At 44.6% G+C, this 19,220-nt stretch overlaps 2 pseudogenes; both read left to right on the top strand.

Moving 5' to 3' along the window:
* The first annotated feature begins 277 nt into the window (after positions 1 to 277).
* Positions 278 to 15,270, top strand: LOC136519695 (villin-3-like; annotated as a pseudogene).
* A 676-nt stretch (positions 15,271 to 15,946) lies between these two features.
* Positions 15,947 to 18,633, top strand: LOC136519696 (nuclear intron maturase 3, mitochondrial-like; annotated as a pseudogene).
* The last annotated feature ends 587 nt before the right edge of the window (positions 18,634 to 19,220 follow it).

Here is a 19,220-nt window from a genome sequence, read left to right as displayed (position 1 = left end):
CGCCACGCCCACGCCTCGCCTCCAATCATTCGCCTCCCAAACCCAACCTCTCTCCGCTCCGTCCCGTTTAGCCGGGGATTAACGGATTATTAGTTAATTCGGAGGCTTCACCTCGTTTTCGCGGCCCTGTTCGTTCGCCCCGCAAAAGGCTAACGCCAGCCCGGGCGCGCGCTAACGGCAGCAGCGACAGCAACCCGCTGGCTAGCTAAGTCCTCCCCACGATTCGACTCCGCCACCGCCCCCCGGCCCAGGTGCGTGGCGACCGAATCCTCCATTTCAGCAATTTTTTTTAGGGAATGATGTGGGGAGGGAAGGGCCGGGGATTTGTTTAATGGTGCCCGCGGCGGGGGTGGTTAAGTTGGTCCTTTGATCGGGGCTTCGGCTTCTGGCGATCTGAGGTCTGACCATGGCCGCGCCGGGGTCAGCGATCAAGGTACGCGGGGGTCTCTGCTTGGCTGCCCGGCTTGGGTGCGTCGGATCTGGGCTGTGGGAATTCTGTGAGTTTTTGGGATTTGTTAGTGGGTCGTGGATGAATGATGGGGTTTAGCATGTTGTAGTGGTGGGGAAATTTTGCTCGGTTGATTTCTGGATGGCGGATTGGGATCTGGCCGTTTGGCATTTGGAATGGGAATGCCCATTTTGTACGATTTAGATTAGACGTTGGATCACTGTAATGGTTTAAGCCGCTGTCTGGAGACTAGTCTTATGAGAGGAGCGATTTTGTTTTTCTTTTTGGGCGTGAGGTGGATCTGGGTGGCCGGAATTTGGTCCGATTTATGCTTGTTCATCTGCCACTTGATGGCTCTGTTTGCTTATCCTGATGCTGATTCGTGCTCCAGAAGTCATTGGATTTGGCTGCCCAGTTGGATTGTTTTGGAAGCAAGGTTCGGTTAGTTTTGTGTGTTGGAGCATGAGTCATGCAAGTTCCCACACATCATTTTGTTTTGGATTGAGTGAGCTGGATATGGATGTTTTGTTGGACCTAGGATGTCATGTCTTCTCAATTGGACTTTGGCCGGGAGTTGCACAAAGAAACATCGCATTTCGTGGGTTAGCTTTCAACCTTCTGTTAAATGGGCTGATCAAATTCGGCAGCTGGTACTTCATTGGAATGGAAGGTGGGAGTTCACTGGAGCAGTTCCATAACATCCTGGAAACGTGTCAAGCACCTGTCTATTCTGTGGGTATAGGAGTTTGAGTCTGCAAATGATGTGATGTTCTATCTGGAATTTAGTGAATTAGCTGGTCTTTGCAAATCTTATGCTCAGTACTTTCTGCACCATAGTTGGATACAAGCAATTTCTGTCACATTGTTGAAGCCGGATGATACTGTGATCAGGATGTTAGTTTGCTCTATATCATGCCAACTCCTTAGTTTGTGGATGTTTCTCGGGTGTTGTTCGAGTTCCTAGCATTATACTGGAGCAGACAAGAGGTCTTGGGAACTGCTAGACATTCTAATGACATAGAAGGAAGTCCTCAGCCCTTATGAACGGCAAACTCACAAGCGGCATTGTGTTTCTATCAGTAGGCGTTTTGAATAGGAAACTTTTGCATGCAGTGTTGTCAAAAAATTCGCATGTATTTCATCTCATTTTGGATTTTCACTATCCACGTCTAAATATTATAAAGGATCTGTGTTTATGTTCTTGTTTAAGAATGCTTTTATACAGGCTTTGCTTTGAGGATTCATCTTTCCCCCCCCTGTTTCAGCACACCTTTTCTTCTCTCCTGAAGCAAAAACCACCAAAGACTAGTCCGACAAAATCTAGGGGTCCTATGGCTGTTTCAATGAGGGAGGTGGATCCTGTCTTTCAAGGTGCAGGTCAAAAAGAGTATCCTTCAGTTTCTAGTTTGCTACTGGTCACAATATCTATACTTATCCCTGCCTGTCGTTTCGTTCCAAGAATGTCACGTGCCATCATTTTTCTCATTACAGTTTTATTATTATTTCGAATTAGTCCCTGCTGCCATAGTATCCAGTAGAAAATCCTTAAAAAACTTGTAGGTCGACCACAAATTATATTTCATGAACCACGAGTCCACGGTAAACCTTTGTGATAATAACTGGGGACATTAGGTTAGCATGGTGCTGCAGTACTAACATTCAATTCTGTTTGTCTATGATTCTTATTAATTCATCTCTGTATTATTATCCTTAACAACGGTCAGTGGATTGGAAATATGGCGGATTGAAAAGTTACAGGCTGTTCCTGTTCCCAAGGAATCATATGGGAAATTTTTCACAGGAGATTCCTATATAGTACTGAAGGTACTCAGCTTTGCTCATATAGTAAATGCGTCAATTCCTATATTTAGTTCTATGGGAAAAAACGTTGTGAGCTGCCTGATGTCAGGAGCGCAATTGTTTCCATTGCTTACATCTTTACTCCAAAGATCACTAGTTCACTACATCTTTACTTCCCCAGTTCACATGCTTATCAAATCATGCATCCTTCATACTAGAAGGAATTAGTTGTTTCTGATGCTACTGATCATTTCAGTATATTCTTTATGCTACAATAAAATGTTTATATTGTGCAGATACTCAGATTACAGTTATATGCTCATATTCATATTGATCAGGAGTGAAATTTATTAATAGTTATTTTGTTCTTTGAACAGACAACTGCCCTTAAGAATGGTTCTTTTCGGCATGATATCCATTATTGGCTCGGCAAAGATACCAGTCAGGTTTGCTTTCACATTTTGAGTTCATTTCATTTGCTTGCAATGTAGCTAATGAACAAGAAGATTTATAAATTGCATTGTTATTAATGAATAGGATGAAGCTGGTACAGCTGCAATCAAGACTGTGGAACTCGATGCTGCTCTTGGTGGAAGAGCTGTCCAATACCGTGAAATACAGGGAAATGAGACTGAGAAATTTCTTTCGTACTTTAAGCCGTGTATTATACCAGAGGAAGGTGGTGTTGCATCTGGCTTCAGGCACGCTGAAGTAAATGAGCGGGAGCATAAAACACGATTATTTGTCTGCAGAGGAAAGCATACTGTTCATGTTAAAGAGGTGAATTTCGTTGTCAATTGGTCCTTGTACAGTCAGCTTCCTAGTACGGATACCACATTCCTTTTTTTTCTCTCCAACAGGTTCCTTTTGCACGAGCATCACTCAACCATGATGACATATTTATTTTAGATACAAAATCTAAGATATTCCAATTCAATGGATCAAATTCAAGTATTCAGGAGAGGGCTAAAGCACTTGAGGTTGTGCAACATCTTAAAGATACCAACCATGATGGGAAATGTGAAGTAGCGGCGGTTGGTAAGTTAATCTTGGCCAAAAGGGTCTATACAAGCTTAAATGGACAAGGTCCGATATTCTTTCAGAATTATAATTGAGTCTTTCAAACAGAGGATGGAAAGTTGATGGCAGACGCTGATGCTGGTGAATTCTGGGGTCTCTTTGGCGGATTTGCTCCTTTACCAAGAAAGACGTTTTCTGAACTCAACGGGAAAGATTCTACTTCCACTTCAAAATTGCTTTGGTAATATATCACAAGGGACAAAACATAGTAAATTTAATTCTTTTTGAATGAATTATATCTTTCATGGTTATGCTATAGCATGTCTATTTTCTCCTCTGCTGAAATGTTTTTTTTTCTATTTTTTACTACCAGTGTCAATAAGGGCCAATCAGCTCCTATTGATTGCGAAATTCTAAAAAGAGAGCTATTAGATTCATCAAAGTGTTACCTACTAGACTGTGGTTCTGAAATTTATGTCTGGATGGGTAGAGAAACAACTCTTGAAGAAAGGAAACGAGGAGGCTCGGCTGCTGAGGTAACATTGTCTTTCTTCTGCAATCTTGATTTAGTGGCTATGATAATGCTCCACTTTATGTGAACCAGCCACGGCAGATATAGGGAAAAAAGGAGGCGAATGAGAGGTCAACCACAGATGTAATAGAGCTAAGGTCCATCACCAATGTGGCAACCACAGATGTATATTTGCTAAGAAATTTTGCAGCCAATGTTGTTAAGCATGGGAAGCTTAGGCATCAAACTAGAAATTGCCTATAAAAGAGTTTGGGTTCACCTGCATCAATAAAAAAGAGTTCCTATGGCGAGTATTGACTATGTTATAGTAGTGCCATCTTTGACGTGAGTTAAAGTTTATGTGCAAGAGAAGGCCTTTTGACCAATTCAACTTTACTTGGCGGGTAGTTCAGCAAATCAGCATGATCCACAATATGGGTTTTCATCAAGTTTAAGATATCCCTGGTGTTGCGGACTACTAACCCCAATATATTAGTTAAATATCATTATCTGAGAAGATGCCCTCGCCCTGGCATTCCAGTTTTTCTCATTTTTCGATTTGCCACATATTTTAGACAATAGTTGGCCTATTTTTTTCTCTAAACATACAGAAACACATTCTTACTTCTTCAGGAATTACTACGTGAAGGAAACCGGCCAAAATCTCATATTATTCGGCTCATGGAAGGATTTGAGACTGTTACATTCAAATCAAAGTTTGATAAATGGCCTAAGAAAGCTGATGCAGTTGTCTCGGATGAAAGCAGAGGAAAAGTGGCAGGTTATCATCTGAGCCGCAAATCTTATTTTTTTTCATTTTATTTGCCACAACTGATTCTTTCTAACTAAATTTCCTACTGTAGCTCTTCTTAAGCGACAAGGATTTAATTTTAAGGGTCCAGCAAAAGCTGCTCCTGTAAAGCAAGAGCCTCAACCTCAGATTGATTGCACTGGCAATTTACAGGTCAGTGAACTTCCTTTCTTAGAAAAGATATTGCAACCAGACCACATTCAGTTGTAGCTATTGATTTATCATTTATTGAGCTTGTGACATAGTACCACTGATACTCTGGAATAAGATTGTCAGTTAGAGCAGTAGAACACAAATCTACTTGGAAGGGTTTAGTTTCAATAACAAGATGAAATAATGTTTTTTTGAACACCACTGCTAAAATAACCATGTTTTGATTGGCCAAGCGCCAAGTAGGATTGTACTGTTATATAATAGCCTGATACATTCGTGTTCTTTTTTGGTTGGGGGGGGGGGGGGGGGGGCAGTGTTGCTCTTACCATTCATGCACTCATTCACTTAAGACTTTCCTACCATAACACTAAATGTCATTTTGCTGCTCACCTTTGAGGAAATGTTTTACTGGACCTTAGCATGGGCCCGGTGTATTTCTTTCCTTCTTGCCCTAGGGCTGGCTGTGAACCAGTAGGTATTCTAATTCTGGTCGTGTTTGTTGTAAGAGAAGGGAAGATATGTAATCTCAGAAACAAGGGTGTGTGTTGTAAGGGTCTTGCCCCTTTTTCTTCTTAATATAAAGATATGCAGTTCTCCTGCGTGTTCAAGAAAAAAGAAACTAAAGTGTCATTTAGATGTACAAAATCTCAGGTAGCTGATATCTTACAGGTTTGGCGTGTGAATGGCAGTGATAAGACTTTCCTTTCGTTCTCTGAGCAATGCAAGTTTTACAGTGGAGACTGCTATATCTTTCAATACACGTATCCTGGAGACAATGGAGATGAATGCCTTATTGGTACCTGGTTTGGGAAGAAGAGTGTCCAGGTAATTGTTTAATGCATTTTCCATTTGCTGCATTGCACATATGATTGATACATTGCCATGAAACTTACGCAATGTCTCATTATTTAGTGCATGTCTGTACTTTATTAACAATGTGCTTTGTGTTATGTGAGAAAATGGAAATGCATATGCTGTTCTAAGCTGAATCATTAAAAGAAAGATCAAGCCTTATATATATTGATAATATACTTTGCATATTCTCAAAAATCAAAATTAGTGAGACCAACTTCTAGGAACTGATTCTGTGTTGCTTATACTACCAACATTTCTAGATTGTATATATATTAATCACTATTTCCGAGGAGCATTCAATTATGGCCATCTTAACACTTTTGTTTCTTTGTTAAATGCTATCGAGTTGGATTACTTAACCATGTTGTTGCTTTTTCCATATATAAACAGGAGGAAAGAAGTGCAGCCATTTCACTAGCTGACAAGATGATTGAGTCTTTAAAATTCCAGGCTGTTCTGGTTAATACTCTTCCAGTCCTGTCTTAAAAGATTTTTGTAAATCTTGGTTAACTATCCTAACCTCATTTTCTTTGGTCATCACAGGTTCGCGTTTATGAAGGAAAGGAACCCATTGAATTTTTCCCAATATTTCAAAACTTGGTTATATACAAGGTTGTTCTTTAATCAAATTCATGTGAATATAAGCTTCTGTGAATTCTTTCTCCTTACAGCGGTAATATGATTCATATGTGTATTTACGTTTTTCACTAAATACAGGGAGGTACAAGTACTGGGTATAAGAAATTTGTCTCAGAAAACGGCATTGAAGATGATACCTATTCAGAAAACGGGGTTGCACTTTTTCGAGTTCAGGGCTCAGGGCCAGAGAATATGCAAGCTATTCAAGTTGACACGGTACTTTATTTTTTATTGTCTTCTCCAAACAAGGCATTATGGTTGTGTTATGGCCTTGTTATCTTAGTGGGTTTTGTTTCTACCTCATTGCAAAAGTTATGACAATGCTATGATTCTTATTACCAGGCAGCATCGTCGCTGAACTCTTCTTATTGTTACATACTGCATGATGGAGATACAGTATTTACATGGATCGGTAATCTAAGCTCATCAATGGACCAAGAGCTCGCTGAGAGGCAGCTAGATGTGATCAAGGTTTGAGGAGTGTTTTTTAGTGATTATGTCATGTTGGTGTGGTTGACCATTCAAATGAACATTCTGCTATGTTGCCGCTGCACTTCAGTGAACTCATTATCCACATGATAATTTAGGCCTTAAGTTGTGTTTCTTTTTTCTGTTATTTCTAGATTGATGCAACCAGTGGGTAATGACTAGTCAACCATCTAAGCTAAAGATTTTCTGAAAACAGTTATATAGTAGATTTCTAGTTGCTGCATTTATGATGACTTAATGATTGTTAGATATATATGGTGTATAGCATATTTTCCTCTTTGTGTAAGGGCTTAGATGCATATATGCCCAACTCATGTACATGTTTGGGTTGTTGCCCCCAGGAATGTAGTGAGCTTCATTCCTTCAAACATGGTACCAGAGCCTAGGATTTAGGGCTTACCTCGCTTCTCTCGCGCGCTCTTCCCGTTGCGCTTGCCTGGAGTTCCGCCGCCCGCCAGGCTCTCTCCCTCGCGTGCTCTTCCCGTTGCACGCTCCGTAGCTGGGCGTGGCCCCGCCATCGCGCGCTCTCCGCGGCCGGGCGCGGTCCCGCCATCGCGCGCCCTCTGCGGCCGGCAGCGGCCCCGCCGTCGCGCGTCCTCCGTGGCCCCGTCGCTGGGCGCCCCGCCGCCGCGCGCCCTTCCTCCGCTGCTCTGCTGGGCGCGGCTCTGCTCTGCGGCTGTCCGTTTCGAGTGCTCTGTTTTTCTCTGTTCCCGCGCGCGCCCTTGCTCCGCTCTTCCCACGCGCGCGCTCGATTCTGCGTGCTCATCTCCCGCGCCCCTCTCACATCCTTTGCTGCTTGCTCTGTTTTAGATTAGGTAAAAAAAAAGTCAGATCCCGCTTTGCTGCTACTGTTTTTCTGCTTTTCTGGAGAAAGAAAGATGGCATCTCCTCCTGTTCCTCCCTCTGGAGGCGCTCAAATCCCGCGTTGTCCAGTGATTTTCGATGGCACCAATTATCATGACTGGGTTCCACATATGCGGTGGCATATGTGTGGTCTCCGACTCTGGGAGTTTCTTAGTGGTGAGCTACCTTGTCCAGCATTGCCTGATCAGTCCAGTGCAGCCGGTGATTCCTCCAGAAATATCTGAAGAGGAACAAAAGAAGTTGCGCGAAGCTTATGATGATGATATGGCCTCTTACATGTCTCATTTTCGGGCTTATCGGACTTGGTTGGATGAAGATGCTCGTGCTGGGGCTGTTCTTGTTGCTAGTATGGAAAAAGCATCTGGCAGGAGAGGTTATTCGGCTTGATCATGCTGCTCAGATGTGGGCTGTTCTTCGTCAGCGCTATGAGCCCTCTGGTCAGTCCACTTATATTGCCGCCCTACGTCAAGAACAACTGTTGCAGCAGGGTGACAGTTCGGTTGAGGATTTCTTTCGACAAGCTATCTGCAATATGGCGTGAACTGACACTCTTAGTCCTCAGTTGTCCCCGGACACTTGTGACTCCTGCAGGAAGCAACAGAGCCAGCCTCGAGCTTCGTCGCACCTATGACTTCCTGACTCGTCTGCGTGCTGAGTTTGAGCCCCTTCGTGCTCAATTACTTGCTCGTGAGCCGTGCGTGTCCTTGATGGAGGCTCTTGCTGCTGTTCGTAATGAGGAGACTCGCCTTCGTTCTGCTGGTCTACTTCAGTCGACGTCCTCCTCAGTTCTGGTTGCTCGGTCTGGAATTCTTGGTTCTCCTCCCAAAGTGCCTGCTTCAGCAGCCTATGGCGGCTCGGGGACTCGCAACTCAGGTGGCCTTCATTGTAAGCACTGTGGCAGAGATGGACATGATGAGGATCATTGTTACAAGAAGAAGAGGCAGGCTCAGTCTCAGTCTCGCCGAGGTGGGCGTTCCTCACATGCTCAGTCTCAGCATCCTGATGCACAGCAGGAGATACTCATGTTACTTCGTCGTCTTGCTGTTCCTCCACCTACTGGAGCTTCTGGTTCTGTCACTACTGGAGCTGCTGGTTCTGTCACTCCTGCCCCAGTACTCTCTGCTGCTACTTCTCAGTCTTTTATTGAGAGACCACCATCCACTTCAGGTATCTTGCCATGGATTCTTGATTCTGGTGCTTCTTTTCATATGACACCTGATAGTACCTCTCTTTCTTCTATTTGCTCTCCTTCCATTCCTCTCACTGTTCAAACTGCTGATGGCTCATCTCTTTCGGTTGTTGGTCGTGGCACTCTTTCTTCTTCATTTCATGTTCCTAATGTTTCTTATGTTCCTGATTTGACCATGCAACTTATTTCTGCTAGGCCAGCTCACTGATCATGGTTGTCGTGTTATTTTTGATTCTGACTCTTGCCGTGTTCAGGATCTCAGCACGGGTCTCCTAGTTGGTACTGGCCCTCGCCGCCGTGATTCTCCACATCTCTGGGAACTCGATTGGCTTCGTCTTCCTTCTGTTGCCTCTGCCTGTCTTGTGAGCTCTGCTTCTCCTGCATCGGCTTCTTCCTCTTTTGCTCAGTGGCATCATCGCCTGGTACATCTATGTGGTTCCCGCTTATCCGCTCTTGTCCATCGTGGTGTTTTAGGAAATGTCTCTGGTGATGTTTCTTTAGATCAGTGTCAGGGCTGTAAGCTTGGCAAACAGATCCAGCTTCCATATCCCTCTAGTGGGTCTGTGTCACAGCGTCCTTTTGATCTTGTTCATTCAGATGTATGGGGTCCTGCACCTTTTGTTTCAAAAGGGGGTCATCAATATTATGTCATATTTATCGATGATTTCTCTCGCTTCACATGGGTGTATTTCATGAAACATCGTAATGAGGTGTTATCCATTTATAAAACTTTTGCTCGGATGATTCGCACTCATTTTGATGCTCCTATTCGTGTTTTTCGGGCCTGACTCTGCCGGGGAATATCTTTCGGGTGCTCTTCGCCAATTTCTTTCTGAGCAAGGGACTCTCACAATTTTCTTGTCTTGGTGCGCACGCTCAGAATGGTGTTGCTGAGCGTAAACATCGTCACCTTCTTGAAACTGCTCGTGCTCTTATGATTGCTTCCTCGGTCCCACCTCATTTCTGGGCTGAAGCAATCTCCACTACCACCTATTTAACCGAACATTCAACCCTCATCTGCTCTTAAAGGTGGCATCCCATATGAGCGCCTTTTTGGACATCCACCTGATTACTCTAGTCTTCGCCTTTTTGGATGTCTGTGCTATGTTCTTCTTGCTCCTCGTGAACGCACTAAACTCACCCATCAATCTGTTGAGTGTGTTTTCTTAGGCTATAGTGCTGAGCACAAGGGCTATCGTTGTTGGGACCCGACTGCTCGTCGTATGCGGATCTCTCGGGACGTTACTTTTGATGAGTCTCGTTCCTTCTATCCTCGGCCCTCCTCTGATGTTTCTCCTCAGGCCGTTGTTGAGCCTCTGTCCTTCTTGACTTTTCCTGATACACCTATCTCCACTGTGCTTCTTCCTCCGTCACCATCTCCACCTCCTAAACCATCTTCACCTCCTCCACCTTCTCCTCCGCTGCCCTCCTGAGTCGTCTTCACATGCTCCTCGGTCCATTTATGATTCCAAACCTCCCGTGATTCACACCTACAGTCGTCGACTCCTGGATTCCTCGCCTCCTGTTGAGTTGCCTTCTGATGTCTCCTCTCCTGCTGAGCCATCTTCGGTTGACGATTCTTTATCTCAGCCCTCCTCTCATTATAATCTTCGCGATCGTAGCTTGCTGAAGCCTCTTGATAGGTATGGTTTTGCTGGCACTGTCTTTTCTGAGCCGGCCACATACCATGATGCCATTTGTCATTCTGAATGGCAACTAGCCATGGCTGAGGAGATTGCTGCTCTTGAGCGCACTGGCACTTGGGACCTTGTCCCTCTTCCTTCTCATGCTCGTCCCATCACGTGCAAGTGGGTTTATAAGATCAAGACTCGCTCTGATGGCTCTCTCGAGCGTTATAAGGCTCGTCTTGTTGCTCGTGGTTTTCAGCAAGAGTATGGTCGTGATTATGATGAGACATTTGCTCCTGTGGCTCACATGACCACTGTTCGCACTCTCCTTGCTGTGGCCTCTGTTCGTGCTTGGTCCATTTCTCAACTTGATGTCAAAAATGCCTTCCTTAATGGTGAACTCCGTGAGGAGGTCTACATGCGACCACCTCCTGGGTATCTTGTTCCTGATGGCATGGTTTGTCGTCTTCGTCGCTCTCTTTATGGTCTGAAACAAGCTCCTCGTGCTTGGTTTCAGTGCTTTGCCTCTGTGATCATTGCTGCTGGTTTTTCCCCAAGCAGTCATGACCCTGCCTTGTTTATTCACACATCCCCTCGTGGTCGCACTCTTCTTCTTCTTTATGTTGATGATATGATTATCACTGGTGATGATTCTGAGTATATTGCCTTTGTCAAGGCACGCCTCAGCGAGCAGTTTCTTATGTCTGATCTTGGTCCTCTTCGTTATTTCCTTGGGATTGAGGTCTCTTCCACCTCTGATGGCATTTACTTATCCCAAGAAAAATACATTCAGGATCTTCTTGCTCGCTCTTGCCTCACTGATCATCGCACTGTTGAGACTCCCATCGAGCTTAATCTTCAGCTCCGTGCTACTGATGGTAAACCTCTCACCGATCCCACTCGGTATCGTCATATTGTTGGGAGTCTTGTCTATCTAGCTGTGACCCGTCCTGATATCTCATATGCTGTGCACATTCTTAGTCAATTTGTTTCTTCTCCCACTCATGTCCATTATAGTCATCTTCTTCGTGTCTTGCGTTATCTTCGTGGGACCATTACTCGTCGTCTGTTCTTCCCGCGTTCTAGCTCTTTTCAACTCCAAGCCTACTCTGATGCTACTTGGGCTAGTGACTCTGATCGTCACTCTCTTTCTGCCTATTGTATTTTTCTTGGTGGCTCTCTCATTGCTTGGAAGATAAAGAAGCAGACAGCGGTCTCTCGTTCGAGTGCAGAGGCCGAGTTGCGAGCTATAGCTCTTGCGACAGCAGAGGTTACTTGGCTTCGATGGTTACTTGAGGATTTCGGTGTTTCAGTTTCTATGCCCACTCCTCTTCTGTCTGACAGTACCAGTGCTATCAATATAGCTCGTGATCCTGTGAAGCATGAGCTCACCAAGCATATTGGAGTTGATGCATATTACACTCGGGCTCAGGTGCAGGATGATGTCATTGCTCTTCGCTATGTGCCCTCCGAGCTCCAGGTGGCTGATTTCTTCACCAAGGCGCAGACGCGAGTTCAACATCGTTTCTTTCTCTCCAAACTCAGTGTTTGTAATTCACCCTGAGTTTGAGGGGGGGGGTGTTAGATATATATGGTGTATAGCATATTTTCATATTTTCCTCTTTGTGTAAGGGCTTAGATGCATATATGCCCAACTCATGTACATGTTTGGGTTGTTGCCCCCAGGAATGTAGTGAGCTTCATTCCTTCAAACAATGATCACTACAGCTATTTTTATAATTTCTACTAATATGTTGTACAATGTTATCTTCAGACTTATTTGCACACCATCAACATCATACAATATTATTTACTTATTCTAATTTCCTAGTAACTATTTTTACATCTGTTTCCTGTCATGTGTACATCATGTTATTACTAAATCAACATAGCCATTGTATGGCAGTAAATCCGTTCATTGCTTGTCTAGTTGTATTATGACAACATATATGCTTCCTGATCATATCTTCCCAACTTGCATATTAGCTTGTTGATTGCTTCTGTGTAACTTTATATTGATACATTACCTGAGCATGTTTCTGTCCTGGTTGCGCTGCTCACTGCTCTATCATATAAACTACTGCAACACTGAACCTTTCCATTCTTCTATCCACTATATATGCAGCCAAATTTGCAGTCCAGAATGCTCAAAGAAGGATCTGAATATGATCAGTTTTGGAAGTTACTTGGAGTCAAGTCTGAGTATGGCAGCCAGAAGATTGTGAGGGATCAAGAAAGTGACCCTCATTTATTTGCTTGTACTTTTATAAAGGGTAAGACAAATTTGAAAGTTCCCCACTGCATTTATTCATTATCTTAATATCTTAATTGGTCTTTATAATTCATTGTGCACCTTATCTGATTTCCTCTTTTTGATTTTTTTTTCCCGTGGTCATACTTTGGGGTGAGAAGGGGTGCTTAAGGTGCGTATGCTGAAGTTTATATATTGTTTGTCATGAAAATAGTGTGCTGATAATTAATGCTGGTAAACTGGTTCTGTAGGTCAGAGAAATATTCAACTTCACTCAAGATGATTTGATGACGGAGGATATATTTATTTTGGATTGTCACTCATGTGTCTTTGTATGGGTTGGACAACGTGTGGACACAAAAATACGATCACAAGCTTTGAACATTGGAGAGGTATATGATACATTCATATTTTCTTTGTATAGAGTGCTATAAATGAGAAGCCTTTTTTTTCAAAATTTAAAGTGGATTGTGAAACCATGCTTTGTGGCAGAAATTTCTAGAATTTGACATTCTAATGGAGAATGTATCACGAGAAACACCACTTTATGTCGTCACTGAAGGAAGTGAACCCCAATATTTCACCAGGTTCTTCAGTTGGGATTCAGCAAAATCAGCAGTAAGCACTCCCTTCTCGATTACAGTGGCTTTGGAGTTGAGCAAATATCACGTGCTAAACTCATGTTTTTCCCTTGTGAGTTGTTTCAGATGCATGGTAACTCATTTGAAAGGAGGCTATCTATAGTGAAGGATGGAGTAAAACCAAGAGCAGATGTAAGATTTCTGTATCCGATAATGACAATTACTACCTCCGTCCCAGGAAGGATGCAATTATAGGTTTTGTCCTAACTTAAATTTGATTGAGTTTATGGAACAATAGTAACAACATTTAAGATTCAAAATAGGTATATTATGAAAATATATTCCATGGCAAATCGAATGACGCCTATTTAGTATGATAAGCATTAATACCTTTTCATAAATTTCGTCAAACTTCACAGTTTGACTGAGCACTATTCTAGAATTGCATCCTTTTTGGGATGGAGGGAGTATCTTGTTAGACAGTTGGGACCATATGCAGTGGTTGACTGGATCAACATGCATTCACTGTGTTTAGCTCAGTTTCCTAATGTTGTTTTTCCTAGAATTAGGCTAATCCATGGTTATAATATTTGTAGAAACCAAAAAGAAGGCCAACAACATCGACAGCACACTGGAAGGTCTAGTGTACCTGATAAATCCCAACGTTCCAGAAGTATGTCATTCAGTCCTGATCGTGTTAGAGTCAGAGGAAGGTCGCCTGCTTTCAATGCATTGGCTGCTAACTTCGAGAACCCAAATGCTCGAAACCTATCAACTCCTCCACCAGTTGTTAGGAAACAACTTCCGAAGCCTGTATCTCCTGATTCTTCAAAGCCACCTCCAAGGACAGCTTCAATCGCTGCAATTTCTTCTACTTTTGAGCGGCCTAAAGCAACTCTAATACCAAAGTCAATAAAAGGTATGCTAGCATCCTTAAAAAGGATAGTGGTATTTTACATTTCTGGCATGGTTTCTCTTACCTTCTATCTTCTTTTGGTGTCAAGCGAGCCCTGATGCAAGCAAGCCCCAAATTGAAGCGAGCAAACCTAAACTAGAGACAAACGCCAAGGAAATTAACCCTACAAAGGATAGTCAAATTGCAGCTCCTACAGTAGAGGAAGATGTAAAAGAGAGTCATGCAGATGGTCAAGCAGGGCTTCCTATATACCCATATGACCTCTTGAGGACATCATCCACCAATCCCCCCACAGACATTGATGTTACCAAGCGAGAGGTAAATCTTTCTGCCCTTACGGCGCCATTGCCTAACTGACTCAAGCCCTAAAACTACTACACTGGCACATTGCAGACATATCTGTCTTCGTCGGAGTTCAGAGAAAAGTTTGGGATGACAAAGGAGGCATTTGGGAAGCTACCAAAGTGGAAGCAGAACAGGCTCAAGATTGCCCTTCAGCTGTTCTGAAAACCTGCTACTGTCAAACAGACTGCGCTTTTCTTTGCTAGGTCAGAGCACAGTGACACTGTTTTCAAAAGGTAAAACCATTTTTTCAGGCACAGGCACTCGCAATCTCTCGTAGTCAATTCAGAAGTGGTAAGAGTCATTGTAAGTGTAGCCTACCAGGGTCAAGGGACCCTCGGTGGGTTTTAGAGGAGCAAGTCCAGTGAGTTTTTAGCTGCTCATGCTCCTGAGTTGTGTTCTTCACTGACAATTTGCATGTGCGATGACTTGTGCCAGATCACTGCATTGGTGATCCGGTCACTCCAATTCTTTCCTACCCAAGGTCACAGGTTTGTTTGATAGCTTGCGAACCCTTTTTTCCCCTGTGAAGCCATATTTGTTCTATTTTTTTTAAAGTAGAGTCCCGAGATAATAAGGGGTATATATATGATGTAACTTAGACAACAGATCATGCTGTACAAAAGAGTTTGTAAAATGTTACTTCTGGGGGCTGTTGTTTTGTACTTCCTGTTTGTTTCCGTAATAACAGATCATGCTTGTAAATTTGTCCAGATACGTATTGTCTGGCATGATTACCTTGCTTATTTAGAGGTTCAAGTTGTACTTGGTTGTTGTGTTGGTTGCCGTTCTGGAGAGTTTAATTGGCATGCTGGAATTTCCAGGCTCAAAACCGAGGTTTCTCTAGCAAATGCCAGCGAACTCTCAGTTAATTGCACTACAATATGTCGCCAGGAACGCGTGCTCTGTCGAAGTTAGGACAGGATGAAAAGGTGACAGGTCTGAGGTCTCCATTTTAATGGTGCCTAAAGAGATGGCACTGCAGCTGCAGATTGGATGGTTACATGCATCGTGCATTTTCCGCTCCTCTTCTGATATCACATTGTAGTTTTCAGTGAGGCGCCGGAAGCTAGCTAGTATTTCGTTATTCGTTTACATACCCGGTGGCCAGCAGGCCGCAGCCGCCGCCGTAGGAGAAGGCATGGACACGTGGTTAACGACAGGAACAGCCGCAAGGGTCAGCAGGTCCCCATTCGTGCCTAATACACTTCTTTTATATTTCTGTTGCCTAATTTTTATTGTTATTTTTGTTTGACTATAGAAAAATATGATTATTGCTTATGAGCTATTCTTTTTAATTGTATCAGTTGGTTGTCTGAGAACCAAGGAAGCTAGGTATTTTTTTTAGAAAAACCAAGGAAGCTAGAGTTAAGAGTGAAGAATCAGAGAGCATACAGTATTTGTTGGAGATTTTTTTTTTTGAGCAAAGAGTATTTGTTGGAGGGCCATCTAACATCCAGAGGTCCGTGGGCTTCCGTCGCTCAGCTCGTCTCGCCGGCTTAAACAAGTGGACCTGCCCGGTGCACGCGCGTCGGCCCGTTCTCTTGCTCAGCCCAAATCGCGCGCCACGGCCCCACCACTCCAGCACTCCTCCCCGTCGACGCAGCGGCGCAGCGATCGGCGACTGAAACATCTGCCTTCCACCCGCCCGGCCGCCGCCGCAGCCCGTCCACCGTCTCCATCTCCACGCCGCTCATGCTCCACCGCCTCGCCCACACCCGCGTGTGCCACTGCTTCATCCTCCCCACATCCCGCGCGCTCTCCAACGCTCCCGCTCCCGCTCCCACTCCACCCACTGCGGCGCCGCTCTCGGCCGTGGACCTCGAGCAACTCCTCCGCCGCTGTCACTACTCTGCCTCCACCCACCGCTTCCACTCCCTCCTCCCCCTCCTCTCGCATCCCTCCGTCCTCCTCTCCTCCGCGCTCCACCTAAGCCGCCGCGAGCACCCATCCCTCCCCACCCCGCCCCAACCCCCACCAATCACCATTGCCGCCGCCGCCGGCGCGTTCTCATCTCCATCATCCCACCTCCGCCTCCTCCTCCCGTCCCGCCTCAAGGGCCAGCCGCTCCCCGTCCCCACGCTCCCGCTCCGCCTCGCTTTGCACTGCGCCGCCTCCGTCCTCGACGCCGTGTTCGCCCCGCGCGCGGCCCCGTTCGCTTACCGCGGCCGCCACGCAGCCGTCCGATACCTCAAGTCCATTCCCAGCGCGTCCTGGTTCTTCCGCGTCGCCATCCCGCGCCAGCCCTTCGCCCCCCGCCACGTTCGCCGTCTGCTCGGTGCCATCTCCAGTAAGGTCGATGATCCCGGGTTCCTGGAGTTCCTCAACGAGCTGTTCGTCTCTGATGCGGTCGCATTTGAGCTTGGTGGCTGCGAGCTCGGACGCGGGCTGCCACAGGAATCAGAGCTCACTGGCACGCTAGTGAACATATTCTTCAATCTTGTGGATGGAGAGATAATGGCCATCCGTGAGGAAGTGCACAAAAAGCATCCTTTTTTTTTTGGGCCTCTCATCTTAAGTACAGCTGTAGAATCTGTTCGGATACAGACACACACCACCACACACACGCACACCTCACACACACACGGTATACGAACAAACCTACAACTATAGAATGAAGGATGACAGCGTTCGGCATACACCTGTGAGAGTGTATGCGATTCGGTATCTAGATGATATTCTGGTTGTGACGTCTGGGTCGAAGATGCTCACAATTGAGATCAGGGACAGGATAATTGCAGCCTTGGAGAGGGATTTGGAGGTGAGGGTGGATAGATTGGGGAGCTCAATCCACAGTGCTGTATCAGAGAAGATTGAGTTTTGGGGATAGAATTCCAAGCTGTGCCACCGTCAGTCTTGCACCCACCCATGTCAGAGAAAGCAAAGAAGGGCAAGGAAGAAGTATCTGAAGATGAAGGCTGAAAAGGCACAGGAAGCTGAAAAGTGCACGGTAGACGAGGAGGAAGAAGCTCGGCTTGAAGATACTGAACCACTTGTTCAAGAGGATGAGGAGGGGCGAGGAGTTTGAATTCGATTTCCAGGATTGAGAAAGAGGTGCAGCAATTGTTCAGGGACTGGGCAGAGGAGACAGTGGCTGAATACTTCGAATCACGTGAGCATTGCCAATATTGGCACCGACTGCTTGCGTCAGGTGACTTCTTGTCATTGAATAGGGTGAGAGATCAATTGCCACCTGCCTTGGTGGACTCATATGATAAATTACAAGAGACAATTGACAAGTTTTTTATGCCCATGGGAGGTCATGACATGACAGAACAAGAGGAGAGGCTAGCTGAGGAGGAAGAAGAGAAGCAATATGAGAAGAGGACTGTTGAGGAATTGACAGAGCTTAAGATGAGGGCCAAGTGTGCCGATAGATCTTGTAAGGAAAACGGTAAAGCTTGCTGGATTCACAAATTCCATGGGCCGGCCACGGCCAATGAAGCTACTTCTCTGTTTGGATGATGCAGATATCATCAGATGGTATGCTGGCGTTGGGAGGAGGTGGCTAGATTTCTTCTGCTGTTGCCGTAACTTCAAGATGGTCAAGACTGTTGTCACTTACCACTTGAGGTTCTCCTGCTTCTTGACACTAGCAGAGATGCATGAGTGCACTAAGAGGCAAGCGAATTAGCCATTTTACAGAGGATTTAAAGGTAGCAAATGATGATGGAATGGCAGAAGTGCACTTCCAATCCAACAGAACGTGAGATCAAAATGACGGGTGATAAAAACTTGTCTGACCCAAAGCCTGTGGATGGTGCCTTGACGATGATATCAGGTGATATTAGCAGTTGATGGCACCTCCTATCCATGCCTAGCACACTTTTGTGCAAAAACAGAAACTGTGCTTTACAGAATACGTTTGCTGCAAAATCGCCTAAATATTGATCCGTTGAATGAAAAGAAATGGGTCCATGGATTAGGTGCTATTCATGAGAGTCTGAACAAGAAATGTCTCCCCTTGTGCTCTATGCATGCAAGTGATCTCTTTCTTGGCAAGATCACTCTTCAAGATATTGACTGTACTCAATTTGTTGATGTGGAATGAGAAAAAGGTGTATTCGCACAATATTTCTTGCAGATCATAGCTCCTGCAGTATTGCAGGTCGTGCCCTAGTGCATTGGATATTACTTCTTTTTACTTAATTCTTCATCAGTGCCTGTAGAAAAACACACATAGGGTTCTGAAAAGCCTTCTAGGCATCAGATCATTACTAATTGAAGACCGCATGCAGTGTGTGGGACTTCAAGCAAACTATGTACATATCATGATATCAATAATACTCAGCTCAGGTAATTCTTCCATTTGACTGCGTACATATATTCCAAATTGGTGACTTAAATTCCTCTGTTCGTGCTTAAATTATTTATATATGTTTCAAAAGAAAATGAAATTTAGTGATATGCCAAGTACCCTATTCTTCCTTTGTTGTTTCATCTTCGCTTCTAAATCATTTCGTTTACTATTAGTCAATTCTGTTGCTTATGAATCAAATACTTGTTAACTGTAAAAAAACCGGATGCCTTTTTTTTTCTCGAAAACGCAGGAGAACTGCGCTTCATTATATTTAGAAGAAAAAAGGGGGGGAAGAGTCCCCTGATACAACACACACCACACCACCCAAAAAATAAAAAATGCATACGAGCCTGCAGAAACCAAGAGGCGACCAAGCTATACTAGCTCCAGGCTACAGAAAAAGCTACTGGGGGAGGGGGCGGG

The sequence above is a fragment of the Miscanthus floridulus genome, chromosome 18 (assembly GCF_019320115.1).
Source record: "Miscanthus floridulus cultivar M001 chromosome 18, ASM1932011v1, whole genome shotgun sequence".
NCBI lineage: Eukaryota > Viridiplantae > Streptophyta > Magnoliopsida > Poales > Poaceae > Miscanthus > Miscanthus floridulus.
Note: the sequence above shows the minus strand (reverse complement) of the source record. Positions and strands in the feature narration are given on the sequence as shown.